The sequence below is a fragment of the Erythrolamprus reginae genome, chromosome 1 (assembly GCF_031021105.1).
Source record: "Erythrolamprus reginae isolate rEryReg1 chromosome 1, rEryReg1.hap1, whole genome shotgun sequence".
Classification (NCBI taxonomy): domain Eukaryota; kingdom Metazoa; phylum Chordata; class Lepidosauria; order Squamata; family Dipsadidae; genus Erythrolamprus; species Erythrolamprus reginae.
The window spans coordinates 11,551,170-11,565,135 of NC_091950.1; the positions used below are offsets into that span (position 1 = coordinate 11,551,170).

General features: G+C 42.2%; 1 protein-coding gene across 3 annotated transcripts in view; it reads left to right on the forward strand.

The window, feature by feature from the left end:
* KDM4B (lysine demethylase 4B) overlaps positions 1-13,966 on the forward strand; it is a 324,593-nt gene that overhangs the window by 9,232 nt on the left and 301,395 nt on the right. For 2 of the 3 annotated variants that reach the window (XM_070744575.1, XM_070744583.1), the window contains exon 2: positions 8,914-9,001. The exons of the other annotated variant lie outside the window; for it this stretch is intronic. The gene's annotated coding sequence lies outside the window, so the exon portion shown is untranslated. The remainder of the gene's footprint in view (positions 1-8,913; positions 9,002-13,966) is intronic. 3 annotated transcript variants of the gene reach the window in all.

Genomic DNA, 13,966 nt, shown 5'->3' on the forward strand with positions numbered 1-13,966 from the left:
CTGTTCTTCCCTCACCCCAGGAAACTAGGCAAGATTGCCTTTACAGTATATAACTCTCCTTTAATATAGTTTCATAAACTTCGGCTCTAGAGATAACTAGTGCTAACTTTCCTTCCTGCAATAGGTTCTTATTTATGCAGTGGATATTATATTCCTTCCTTACAGAAGTTTATTCCTATTATCCTATTGCTTTGTCAACAGCAGGCGTCCCCAAACTAGGCAACTTTAAGACTTGTGGACTTCAACTCCCAGAATTCTGGGAGTTGAAGTCCATAAGTCTTAAAGTTGTCAAGTTTGGAGACCTCTGGTCTACAGTATACCAAATGCTATCTCATATATGAGATAATAAAACTTAGTGCCTTTCTGATTTGCTGGTATGCAACTTTTATCATTTTGTATTTAGACAGGCATTGCTAGCTGGGGATGATGGAATCGGTACCTGCAAAGCTGTATCTTCTCAAAAACTCCTGCTTTGCCATTGGACAAATTAAAAATACAATCCATGCAGTAGTATCCCCATTGCCTAATAGTGAGCTGGTTAATTATTGATGTGCAGGCTTGTATGACCTTAACCAATTAGGATTGATGATTGAACCTTCTGAACTTAATTACACATGGTACCCCAAATGCTTATCATTAAAATTATTTGGCTATTGTCAGTTTAAAACAGTGTCTCTTTACTTTTTTCCTGATCTGAGATGACTAAAGTAAGGAAATCTTGGCATTGCTAGCTGTTCCTTTTATCTATATTTCTATTTTTTGTTTTTTAACTGTTCAGTAAAAAGTTGTAGCAGCTGTGCAATTAATGATGTTTTTCTGGAAGGTTGCTCAGCTATGATTCTGTCTACTGGATCAGATGGCTTTTATTTAGTAGGTTACAATTAGACCCAAAGTATATACATCACTTAAGACAGTGTAGCTTATTTGGAATTTCAGCCCAATTTTTAACGCTGTAAATGTGTGAGGCAAGATACTGTGGAAGTAGATTCACACCTTATGTTGAGTAACAGTGTAGTTTGTTTTGGATTTGGCTTACAGGTACTGAATAACAATTATTAAAATTTTATACATGTGCCCCACCTCCCTCTAAAACCCCTGGAACAGTATAATGCCTTCCTGGGGTCTGGCCTGTTATTTAGGGCAACTTGCAGATGTTTATAATTCAACTCTCAGAATGCTCAGAGGTGGTCTTGCTGGCTGGGGAATTCTCAAGTTGTAGTTCATATATCTGGACCTTGTCCTTATTGGAAATGCTGAAGATGTCAGATAATTGGCTTTACAGGCTATATGATTTTATTTTAAAAAGCTTGCTTCGTAGACAAGGCCGGATAATAATACTGTACAATACTGTATGATTTAGTTATGTATAAACCCAGCTGTAGCTTTTCTTTATTTTCTCCCCACACAACATAAAAACACCTATAATTTTTGCTTATGTAGTAGTAATCACCATGGCGGCTCAGGAACTGTAACTCAATGCCTCTTATATGTTCTAAGCTTCCTTGCTAATCCTGCAAAATGCTACTAGGGCTGAGCCTGTTTAGTCCTTGGATTGGAGATCATCAGAAACTCTGAAGCCCTTGGGCTACAATATCAGAGAGCGGGGTGGTATTGTGCAGGCTGGTCTACCGGTAGCTGGAGAGAGAGGTTTACTTTTTGTTTCTCCTACTTCAGGATAGAATAGAATAACAGAGTTGGAAGGGATCTTGGAAGTCTTCTAATCCAACTTCCTGCTTAGGCAGGAAACCCTACACCACTTTGTCTAGTGCATAAATTTTAATTGATTTAAAAATAGCAATCATATTAATAAATGCATTAAGCCTATAAATGTATCTTTAGTAAACTGCCTGAGCCATTTGAGCTTTGGGGTTGCTGTTTTGCAGTGTGCAATCCAAAGGTTCAGGTGATTTTGCCCAACAAAATATTTAAGTGACTGAATTTAAGCAACTTCAATGTAGTATCTATCATCTTTAAGCTTTATAATTATTTCAATTAGGAAAATAGATCTGTTAGCATGCAACCCAGTGTTTAAAATGTCAATGTTTATATTTTTAGCAGTTTCTTACATTTGATTCAGCTTTTTTTTTAAAAAAATGAGGGAATAATGCATATTGGGTTATCGGAATGACCTTCTCGATGTATCCTCCCTCCCTGAAGTCACATGGCTGTATTTTATGCGCTTCGCAACCACTCACATGTTTGACTGGTTGAAATGTCCTACAGTCATATGATTGTGATTTGTGACCTTTTTTGCTGGGTTCAGTTAGCAGTGATCTTCATTGTGTCTTTTTATCATAGTTGCTTCAGGATCAGGGCTGAAAATGTATTTTTAAAAAAGAAGCACCAATTTCCATTATTTCCAGTCTAGAATTGCTTATATAATCTGATTATTGATTGATGGGCTGATTTATTTTTTTCATACTTTTGGGAAACAAAAATATTTAAAAAATACTTGTAAGTTTCCTAGAGTAATCTTGAAAAAGTTAGGTAGACCAGGACTTGATCATGTTGTTGATGAGGTGAATTAGTCATTTGGAATTATAAAAACAGAATAACAGTTGGAAGAGAACTTGGAGGTCTTCTGGTCCAACCCCCTGCTCAAGCAGGAAATCCATTTCAGACAATTGGAGCACCTACAACTTCTGGAGTCTAGTCATTCCACATTAATAGTTCTCACTGTTAGGAAATTTCTCTTATTTCTAGCCTGGATATCTCTCTGATTATTTATTTATTAATTAAATTTGTATGCCGCCCTTCTCCGTAGACTTGGGGCGGCTCACAACAGTAATACAAAAAACAATGTACAATACAAATCTAATAATTAAAACTAAAAACCCATAGTTTAAAAAAACATGCACACAACATACCATACATAAACAATATAGGCCTGGGGAAGTTATCTCAGTTCCCCCATGCCTGATGGCAGAGGTGGGCTTTAAGGAGTTTACGAAAGGCAAGGAGGGTGGGGGCAGTTCTAATCTCAGGGGGGAGCTGGTTCCAGAGGGTCGGGGCCGCCACAGAGAAGGCTCTTCTCCTTGGACCCGCCAAACGACATTGTTTAGTCGACGGGACCCGGAGAAGGCCAACTCTGTGATTATTTTCCATCTTGTCCTACCTTCAGGTGCTTCGAAGAATACTATAAATCCCCCCTCTTCTTTGTGGCAACCCTCAAATATTGGAATACTACTATGATGCCCCCCCTTCTTTTCATTAAACTAGACCTACCCAGTTCCTGTAACTGTTCTTTGTTTTCATCTCCAGCCCTGTTACATTACATGTCTCTCCTAACCTCTCATTGGGCTTGATGATATCGTTTTCTGGGTTTGACTGATTAGCAGGCGGAGAAGCTCTTATTGATAAAGTTGCAGGATCCAATCTGGGTTGGTCACTGGGATCAGAGGAATATTTTTCTGAGCTCCAGCATGAGTCTGAAAAGCTTGAAAGATTGAATCTCTGGTTCTGGTGACCACACCAGATTGGATCAATTGAAGAGCCCGATGGATTCCAGGAGGTGCTTGAAAATATGTTGATTTATCTGGTTAGCTGCTGGCAAAAGGGGACCAGGCTGGCTCTTGTGATTACTCCTTAGTGACCACTCCTGCATGCAGATCCTGGTTAGTTTCTTCACTAATCAGTGAAGAAGTCAATAATCTTCAGAAACAACGCCTGGAGTATGAGCAAAATGAACCTAATCAAGCAGGGAGATAATAGCTTCAACATAGCTATTAGTGATGGGTAAATGAGCAAAGCTTATTGATTGATTTGACTGCTGTATTTTTTTTTCTTGTTATATCAGAGGGCTATTGGTCAGTGGCCTTTTTAATGGTTGCCTCTTGTGGAGGAGCAAGCAGTTCTATGTGGCCACACTTCTATACACTTCACAGTGCTTTCCAGCCCTCTCTAAGCGGTTTACAGAGTCAACCCCTTGCCCCCAACAATCTGGGTCCTCATTTCACCCACCTTGGAAGGACGGGAGGCTGAGTTAGCGTTGAACTGGTCAGGACTGAACTTCAGGCTGTGGGCAGTCAGCCTGCAATACTGCATACTAATCACTGTGCCACCATATTTTAATTTAATTTAATTGATTTATATGCTGCCCAATCAATGGACTCTTTCAAATATAATTATACTTTTTAAAAAATCAGATGAAAAGAAAACAAATTATCTACATCAAAGATGTGTTCATGGCAATAATAATCATGATTATAGTAACATAATGAATATTATTCTTCCTGATAATACTTTTTCATTATTTAATTAATCATTCTCTTAACCTTTTAATTTATTTCTTTTGCTTCTATTATCTAACGGTTGATAAACACATAGAGCCCTCTTTCAATTTCTAATCTACCTAATGTTTGAGTGTTATTATGTGACAAATCTATTAGTAACAACAATCATTTTATTTATTGATTGATTGATTCGATTTTTATGCTGCCCTTCTCCTTAGACTCAGGGCGGCTTACAACATGTTAGCAATAGCACTTTTTTAACAGAGCCAGCATATTGCCTCCACAATCCAGGTCCTCATTTTGGAACACCATCTTTCTGCTGTGGCGAGGAGGGCGTTTGGCGAGGTTCGCGTGGTGCACCAGTTGCGGCCCTACTTGGACAGGGAGTCATTATTCACAGTCGCTCATGCCCTCATCACCTTGAGGTTTGATTACTGCAACGCTCTCTACATGGGGCTACCTTTGAAAAGTGTTCGGAAACTTCAGATCGTGCAGAATGCGGCCGCGAGAGCTATCATGGGGCTTCCCAGATTCACCCACGTTTCTACAACACTCCGTGGCCTGCACTGGCTGCCGATCAGTTTCCAGTCACAATTCAAAGTGTTGGTAATGACCTTCAAAGCCCTAGATGGCAGTGGACCAGAATACCTCCAGAACCGCCTTCCACCGCATGAATCCCAGCGGCCGATAAGGTCCCACAGAGTTGGCATTTTCCGGGTCCCATCGACTAAACAATGTCGTTTGGCAGGTCCCAGGGGAAGAGCCTTCTCTGTGGCAGCCCTGACCCTCTGGAACCAGCTCCCCCCCCCCCCCCCCCGGAGATTAGAATGGCTCCCACCCTCCTTGTCTTTTGCAAATTACTCAAGACCCACCTATATCGCCAGGCATGGGGGAATTAAGACATCTCCCCTAGGCTTTTATATTTTATGTTTTTGGTATGTATATGTTGCATGGGTTTTAAATTGTCGGGGTTTTATATATTGTTCTCTTTTAATATTAGATTTGTGGCAATGTTATATTATTTTTGATTATTGTTGTGAGCCGCCCCGAGTCTTCAGAGTGGGGCTGCATACAAATCTAATAAATAATGATAATGATAATTTTACCCACCTTGGAAGGATGGAAGGCTGAGTCAACCTTGAGCCGGTGATGAGATTTGAACCGCTGACCTACAGATCTACAGTCAGCTTCAGTAGCCTGCAGTACAGCACTGTACCTGCTGCGCCACCCCGGCACCCGGCTGGGATTCCCTTCATTTTTGCCGGCGCTGCTTTGAATCCCAGCGAAGGGAGCCTCAGGGAAATCGCAGCATCGCAAAAACACAGAAGTCCAGAGGTGGGGTTTCCCAGGGAGGGGAGCCTCATGGGAATCCCAGCAGCGCAAAAACGGGTGCTTCCCTGGGAACGGAAGTCCAGAGGTGGGGTTTCCCAGCGAGGGGAGCCTCAGGGAAATCGCAGCATCGCGGAAGTCTGGAGGTGGGGTTTCCCAGGGAGGGGAGGCCTCAGGGGAATCCCAAAAGCGCAAAAACGGGCGCTTCGGCTGGCAACATAAGTCTGGAGGTGGGGATTCCCAGCAGCGTAAGGCAAAAGGGGTGAGTTTTGGGATTGCACGCATTATTTGCTTTTACATTGTTTCCTATGGGAAACATTGTTTCATCTTACGAACTTTTCAACTTACAAACCTCATCAGGGAACGAATTAAGTTGGTAAGACGAGGTACCACTGTATTCAATGCCTGACTGTTGTTATATAAAGATATATGTAGTGATATTTTCCCCATTTCTCAATTCCACCTCTATCCTAGATCTCATGCACACAGCTCCTAGTTTAAAGGTATTCTACAACTATTCCTCAATTCCTGTCCATCTTTTTAACTTTTAAAAAATTATTATTATTTTATTCTATAGGGGAAAAGGGGTTGCTTTTAAGGCAGCATGAGTGTAAATTGAATAAATAGAAATAATTTAGATTGGAGTGCAACTCTTTTATGCAGCCCTTTTTTGACAGTGTAGCAATATAACATGACCACGTTGCTTAACTATGGCAAGTAGTCCCTGGTGCCATCGTTAAGTGAGGTTTGTAGGTTGTGAAGCCAGGATTTTCTCGAAAATCCTGGCTTCACAACCAGTCAGTGGTGGTTGCTTTGAACAACCAGTCAGTGGTGAAGCTGTCCGGAAGTTGCAAGCTCTAGGTGGCAGGCTGGTGGAGGAAGGTATGTAAGGACAGGCAGGTAGTCGCCATGAGTGCAATGGGGCTTGGAGATGGCCACTACCAGGTGGGAGAGATTTACCTGTGTGATTTACCACCTGCCAGTTTCCCCAGTCACGTTGCTTGAGGAAAAGCTGCAGATGATGATATTATGAACATAAATTGCTGCAACCATTATAAATGTGAGTCAGTGGCTAAACGCCTGGATCATGATCATCTGAATGCTGGGTGGGAGTTGCTAGGATAGCTGGAACTTTGAGGATTACAGTACTTGTAAATACTACTCATTTAGCATGATTGGAACTTTGGACAGTTGCTGAGTGAGTGGTTTTTAAGATTTTCTTAAAATCTTCACTTTGTTGGAGTGGGGGTGGGGATGAAAGGTAAGACAAAGAGGAGACTGCCTACAGAAATTGGTTTTTTTATACTGCAGAATGGAGAGATTGGAGAGGAAGGGACTTCAAGCTACTTTTTTTTTGGATATAAGACACTCAGACTATAAGATGCACCTTTTGGGGGGAGGAAAACAAAAAAAATAATCTGCCTTTGCCTCTCAGCATCTATCCGGTATTCATCTGGCCTGTTCGCTATGGCTGCCGCCGCCTATTCACCATACCCCATTCTCCACCGCTGTGGCCTGTTCACTACCACTGCGGCCTGTTCGGCGTGGCCCATTTGCTGCAGAACATTTGCTGCTGCTGTGGCCTGTTCAGTGTGGCCCATTCACTGCCGCCTGTTTGTCCCCACTGTTGCCACCTGTTTACTCAGTCTGTTCGCCGCAGTTGTGGCCCATTCGGCATGGCCTGTTTGTGCTGCCTCGGCCTATTTCCTCCTGCTGATCCCCGCTGCCTGGAACTTGATGAAAATGCGAGGCCGAAAATGGGACATTGAAAAGGCCAAAAATGCAATGTGCAGTGGCTGAAAACAGCCAAAGTGAGGTGACCAGTATGCGGGCAGAGTTTCGGCAACATTCGGTGTATAAGATGCAACACAATTTTCACCCATTTTTAGAGGGGGTTGCGTCTTATACTCTGAAAATTATGGTATTGTCTTAATGCCCCTGCAGCTCTCAACTCAGGGCTGCTGGCACTATCACATTGCTTTCAATGTATACAAGAACGTAAGCAAGGCACTACAGCTGTGTTTCTCAACAGTGGCCTCTTTAAGGTATGTGGACCTCAACTCCCATGTTGTCCTAGCCAGCAGCTCATGACCATACACCTTAAATATGTCATAAATTGTAACTTACAATTTTATTTCTGCGTTCTGCATGAACTCCGCAGTTTGCAAGCTAATTGGGACCACATGGCTGCAGGCTACTGCAGTGGTCATCAGTATTGAGACTATGGTTGTACAAAATGTTAGGTCCAGGAGTTATTTTTTCTTTTTGGCATTTACCTAGCCCAGGGTTAAGCAAAGTCGGCTCTTCTATGACATGTGGACTTCAACTCCCAGAATTCCTGAGCTCGCATGATTGGCTCAGGAATTCTGGGAGTTGTCTACATGTCATAGAAGAGCCAACTTTGCCTACCCCTGGACTAGCCGAACTAAATAGCATCTCTGGAAATTCCAAGTTTAATCTTGAAGATAAATAGGGTAGGAACTGATTGGTACATGAATGGGAGATGAGCAGGCCTTTGCGCTAAACTAGGAAGTGAAACAAAACATATTGGAAAAAGACCCTAACAAAACAGGTAGTACTGTACTTGAATTGTGGCTGCAATTGAGCCCAAAATTTATGTTGCTAAGCGAGACAGTTGTTAAGTGAGTTTTGTCCCATTTACGATCTTCCTTGCAAGAGTTGTTAAGTGAATCACTGCAGTTAATAACCTGTTTGCTAAGTGAATCCGGTTTCCCCATTGACTTTGCTTGTCAGAAAGTCACAAAAGGGGATCACATGACCCCCCAGGACACTGCAACTGTTCTAAATATGAACTGGTTGCCAAATGTCTGAATTTGGATCACATGATCATGGGGATGTTGCAATGGTTGTAACTGTGAAAAATGGTCACAAGTGCCATTTTAACTTCAAATAGTCACTAAGTGAATGGTTGTAAGTCGAGGACTACTTGTATTGTTGCCAAGAAAACTACCGTGTATTAGTTGCATTCAAAATATTTTGCATTTGAAATGTCTTATTTCCAATTAGAAATGGCTTTTTCAGGTTTATACTTTAGACAAAACTGGCTGTTATCGTGGAAGAATTTGTGTTTTTGAATTGAGAGCAGTTATTTTAATTTTAGGATGAGATGCTTTGAATCAGATGAGGTAATTTTGATAATAGAATATTTCCAGGATTGTCTAAATAAAGTGTTTGAAACTAGAAAGGAGATGTTTTGAGCCAAAGGTTCAGATTTGAAACATTTAATACACTGGATGTTTTCGTGCCGTAATCACTCAAAATACTGATTTTCATGACTTTATTTAGAAAGAAGCAAGTGCGACCACTGTTTTTCTTTTCCTTTAACTTTTAGATGAGATGTGCAGCATTGTGTGATCACCTGATAATTCCTAGAAGAGGAAGAATTTGCTGCATGTGGAGGAAATTTCCTGTTAAAAAAAGTAAGTCAACCCCTCTTCCCATCACCCACTTGGTTTCTTTTCCCTATAAATAGCCATTGAGATATGCCATACGAGCTCTTCCATTTTCAGTTTTGAAAAATGTAGAAGAGTGATATTATTATTATTATTATTATTATTATTATTATTATTATTATTATTATTATTTAAAATCTAATAATTTAAAAGTCACTCCCTGCACTTAGGTATTGGTAGATTTACTTTTTCATTCCCTAAAGCAGGGGTCGGGAACCTATGGCTCGCGAGCCAGATATGGCTCTTTTGATGGCCGTATCTGGCTCGCAGACAGGGCTCCTACCTGTCTATGGGAAGGATGCGTGCACCGCGCTCCATCAGGCCGCGGTGCATACTGGGAGGGGCGTACCGGGCCCGGGAAAATTGAATAATGGCGGGGGCCCGGCGCTTCTCCTGCTGAGCCCAGTCCTCTCCCGGTGGCTTTCGGCTCCTCCCGTCCTCCAGTCCCAGAGTAAAGCGTGCGGCGAAGGTAGGAGCCCCTTCGGGATGGCGGTTGCAACTTGCGCTTGTGTTAAATTTTGTTTCTTTCCTAAGCAGCCTTCTGTGTAAAAAAATCCATTTGGGAACGAGTCGTTCCCAAATGGATTTTTTTACACAGAAGGCTACTTAGGAAAGAAACAAAATTTAACACAAGCGCACAAGCGCAAGTTGTAGGCTTCGCACGCGTGCGCCAGCGTCCCCCAAAAGGCCCCCTTTCCAAGGGCGCGCACGAAGCCGCCCCCGCCCCCCCCGCGCCTCTAGCCCCCTCGCGCCGCCGTGGCTACTCGCCGCTGCCCTCGCCCGCCCGTCTGCTCCGCCTCTCTTCCCAGGCATTCTTGGATCCCTCCTTCTTCTTCTGCCGTCGCCGCCGCGGCCTTCAGCCCGGCTCTGCTTTCCCGCCCGAGCGCCTCGTGGCTTCGTGGAGGACCTTGCTGGCCCCCACAGCGGTCAGGGTCCCTCAGCGCTGTTGGTGGGTCACTCAGAGTTGACCCACGGCCGGTCTCCTGCCTTTTAAGATCCGCGCTCCGTTTCTTCTCTCAGCGGACTTGCAGACGGCGGTTTCATGGACAGGTCGGATCTTTAATTTTACCTCAGATTGTTTGGTTTTAGCACGTCCCCCGCCCCCCCCAAAAAAACCCACCTGAAGAAGTGGCACCTTAATAAATTATGACAGTCACTTCCCCGGTTTCCCTCTTTATATCTGTACAGTATTTGTATCTGAGTGCCCTCCTGGGGTGAAGCACAGCATCCTACATGAGGAAAATTGCATCCCTTTTTCAGGCCGGGATTGAGCGAAGTTTACACGATGTGAGGGAAGAGAGGGCCGGGAGGACACAGAAGGGAAGGAAGGAAGGAAAAATAGGGAGGGAAGGGAGGGAAAGACAGAGGGGAAGGAAGGGGAAGAGGGAGGAGAAGGAAACAGGAAGAAGAGATAGGTTGGTTGGAATGAAGGAAGAAGGGAAAGAAGGAGAAAGGGGAAGGGAAGGAAGGAAAGGAAAAGAGGGAGGGGGGAAAGGAAGGAAGGAGAGATAGGTTGATTGTAATTGAAAATTACAATTGAAAGTAATTGAAAATTACTTTCGCCAGCCTCCGGAGAACGAGAGAGAGTGAGAGCAATGACAGAACAAGATAGAGAGATAGATAGATAGATAGAGAGAGAGAGAGAAATAGGGGGAGAAAGAGATAGCAAGAGAAAGAGAACGAGAGAGAGAAAGAGTGTGAGAGAGAAAGCAAGAGAGAGAGAGAAAGAAAACAAGAGAGGGAAAGTGAGAAAAAGAGAGAGAGAGAAAGAGGGGGAGAGATAGAGAAAGAGAGAGAAAGAAAAGAGAGAGAGATGAGAGAGGAAGGAAGAGGGAGAGAGAGGGAGAAAGCAAGATAGAGAAAGAAAGAGAGAGAGAAAGAAAGTAAGAGATGAGAGGAAGGAAGAGAGAGAGAGGAAGAAAGCAAGAGAGAGAAAGAGAGAGGAAGAAAGCAAGATAGAGAAAGAGAGAGAGAGAGATGAGAGAGGAAGGAAGAGAGTCAGAGAGAGGAAGAAAGCAAGATAGAGAAAGAGAGAGAGGGGAAGAAAGAGAGAGAGAGAGAGAAATGAGAGAGGAAGGAAGAGAGAGAGAGGAAGAAAGGAAGATAGAGAAAAAAAGAAAGAGATGAGAGAGGAAGGAAGAGAGTGAGAGAAAGAGAAAGAAAGCAAGAGAGAGAAAGAGAAAGAGAAAGAAAGAGATGAGAGAGGAAGAAAGAGAGAGAGAGAAATGATAGAAAAAAGGGGAGAAAAAAAGAGAAATGAGAAAATGATTGAGGCAGAGAATGACAGAAAAGAGAAACAGAGAGAGAAGTGATTCTTGATTTAAAGCATGTGGTTAAAGCACTTAAATAATAACAGAGAAAAAAACCCATTGGAGCGATTGATCTGTCAATGGCCCTTTAAACATATTGTGCGGCTCTCGCGGAATTATATTTCAAAATATGTGGCGTTTACGGCTCTCTTAGCCAAAAAGGTTCCTGACCCCTGCCCTAAAGAAAGAATGTGCCTTGTTCTTCCTTTAGTGGCCCAGGATGGTTGAGCCTCAAAATGGAGAACCCTTTTCTTTGAATTTGGGGGGATTTAAGAGGCACTGTAGCTTTTGCTGAAAACAACAATTTACACTGAAACTCCTTCTTAAGTCAATCTCCTTTACATACAAAAAGTTGCAATCTGTGGCATTCCAATAGAAGAGAATATACAGGGTATCTGCAGTTGCGGAGTCCTTGGTGCCCTCTGAGCTTGATTCCTTTGTAGATGTTTCATTACCCAACTAGGTTACATCATCAGCGTGGAGTGCTGATCCCTGTTTATATAAGGTATCAGTGTTGGTGAGGGTCTGGTTTTCTTTTTGATAGTTGCTTGATTACCGTATTGTTTTCTGCTTGATTGTTCCTGTTAATCCCTCTTATGTGGGTGTAGACTGCTGGGGAAGATCTGTTCTTTTAGTTTTCATTGTAGGCTTTTTGTCTCCTTTGAGTGATGTATAAATGTGGTTTAATGGGTCTGTTGATGACTAATTTGTCTGAATGTCTGCAGGAATTCCCTTGCATTTTTGGATTTGGGTTGGTTCCCAATGCTCAGTTTCCTGTTAATACTATGGATGAGTCTCTCCAAGTGTTGTGAGATTAGATTTCTTTTATTGTGTCTTCTGACTCCTAGCTGGAGTCATGGACGCAGTCTGCTGATCTTCTGCCTATCTCACACTAGATAGTGGCTGATACAATGTTGCAGACTGGTGGGGACTGGGGAGAGGGGAGAGAGGATGATCCACCTGAACCACAAATAGAGCTGGATGCACTTGCCCACTGCTTCCATTGCCCAGTTTTGAACGGGCCATGGGCTGGACTTTGGGGACCCTTGTTTTAAATAATTCCCGTTTTCATTTTAGAAACATAGAAACATAGAAGACTGACGGCAGAAAAAGACCTCATGGTCCATCTAGTCTCCCCTTATACTATTTCCTGTATTTTATCTTATAATGGATATATGTTTATCCCAGGCATGTTTAAATTCAGTTACTGTGGATTTGCCAACCATGTCTGCTGGAAGTTTGTTCCAAGGATCTACTACTCTTTCAGTGAAATAATATTTTCTCACGTTGCCTTTGATCTTTCCCCCAACTAACTTCAGATTGTGTCCCCTTGTTCTTGTGTTCACTTTCCTATTAAAAACACTTCCCTCCTGAATCTTATTTAACCCTTTAACATATTTAAATGTTTCGATCATGTCCCCCCTTTTCCTTCTGTCCTCCAGACTATACAGATTGAGTTCATGAAGTCTTTCCTGATACGTTTTATGCTTAAGACCTTCCACCATTTTTGTAACCCGTCTTTGGACCCGTTCAATTTTGTCAATATCTTTTTGTAGGCGAGGTCTCCAGAACTGGACACAGTATTATTCCAAATGTGGTCTCACCAGCGCTCTATATAAGGGGATCACAATCTCCCTCTTCCTGCTTGTTATACTGTACCTCTAGCTATGCAGCCAAGCATACTTGAAACATAGAAACATACATAGAAACATAGAAACTTGGCTTATTGGGTCTTTTGGTCTCCTTAAGATGTTTTGGAGGGCTTTTGTTTGTATGTTCCGATGATGTGTGGTGGTAATAGTCTGTTGGTTATTTTGAGATGTTTTTGATCTTTGGCAGTATTATTCTTTCTGTAGCTTGTATTGGTTGTGTAAGAGTGGTTGAGTGGTCAGGCACTTTTTTGCTAAAGTTGCATGGCCTTCCATTGTGTTGGAGATGTATTATGGGCAGTCTGTTTTATTTTTCTGGTGCCTTAGGATGCTGCAGTATGTTGATACTTGTCTTGAATGATGCTCTTACACAGTCTCTTGTGGGAGGTTGGGTTGTTACTTTAGTAATGGAGCATTTGGTTAATGTGGGTTGCTTTTCAATAGATTCACATTTCTAATTCGCTGTCATTTCCGCTGCTGAGGAGGATACACAGGAAGGATTGTGTATTCCCTTATAAATTTTATTTCTTTGAAGATTTTTTTGATTGTCTCATTTCTTCTCTCTAGTAGGTGTTCTATTTTTATGACAAAGTTGTTATCTATATACTGGTTTTATGCTTTTAGTTGTATGTGTGGGTGTGCTGTAGTTTCTAGGTGATTCTTATGGTTTCTGATAGGAGAACTGAGCACGATGATGCCATCGGTGTATGCCTCTTAATTGTTCATATATTTGTCCAACTAAAAGTTGGCAATAAAGCAGAGGTTTCTGAGATCTATGATTCTGGGCATCTAAATGTATTTGCTTAGCTCAGGTATATTGTCTAGTATTGCTGCTCTGGATTAATTTGCTGTTTCTGGATCTGAGAACTTAATTTAGATTCTAATTCAATTCAATTCTAATCTAGATTCATAGTTCTAAAAAGATTCTGGCTCTAAAAATGCTAATTAAACCTCACATGGTCCTGCACTTTGTA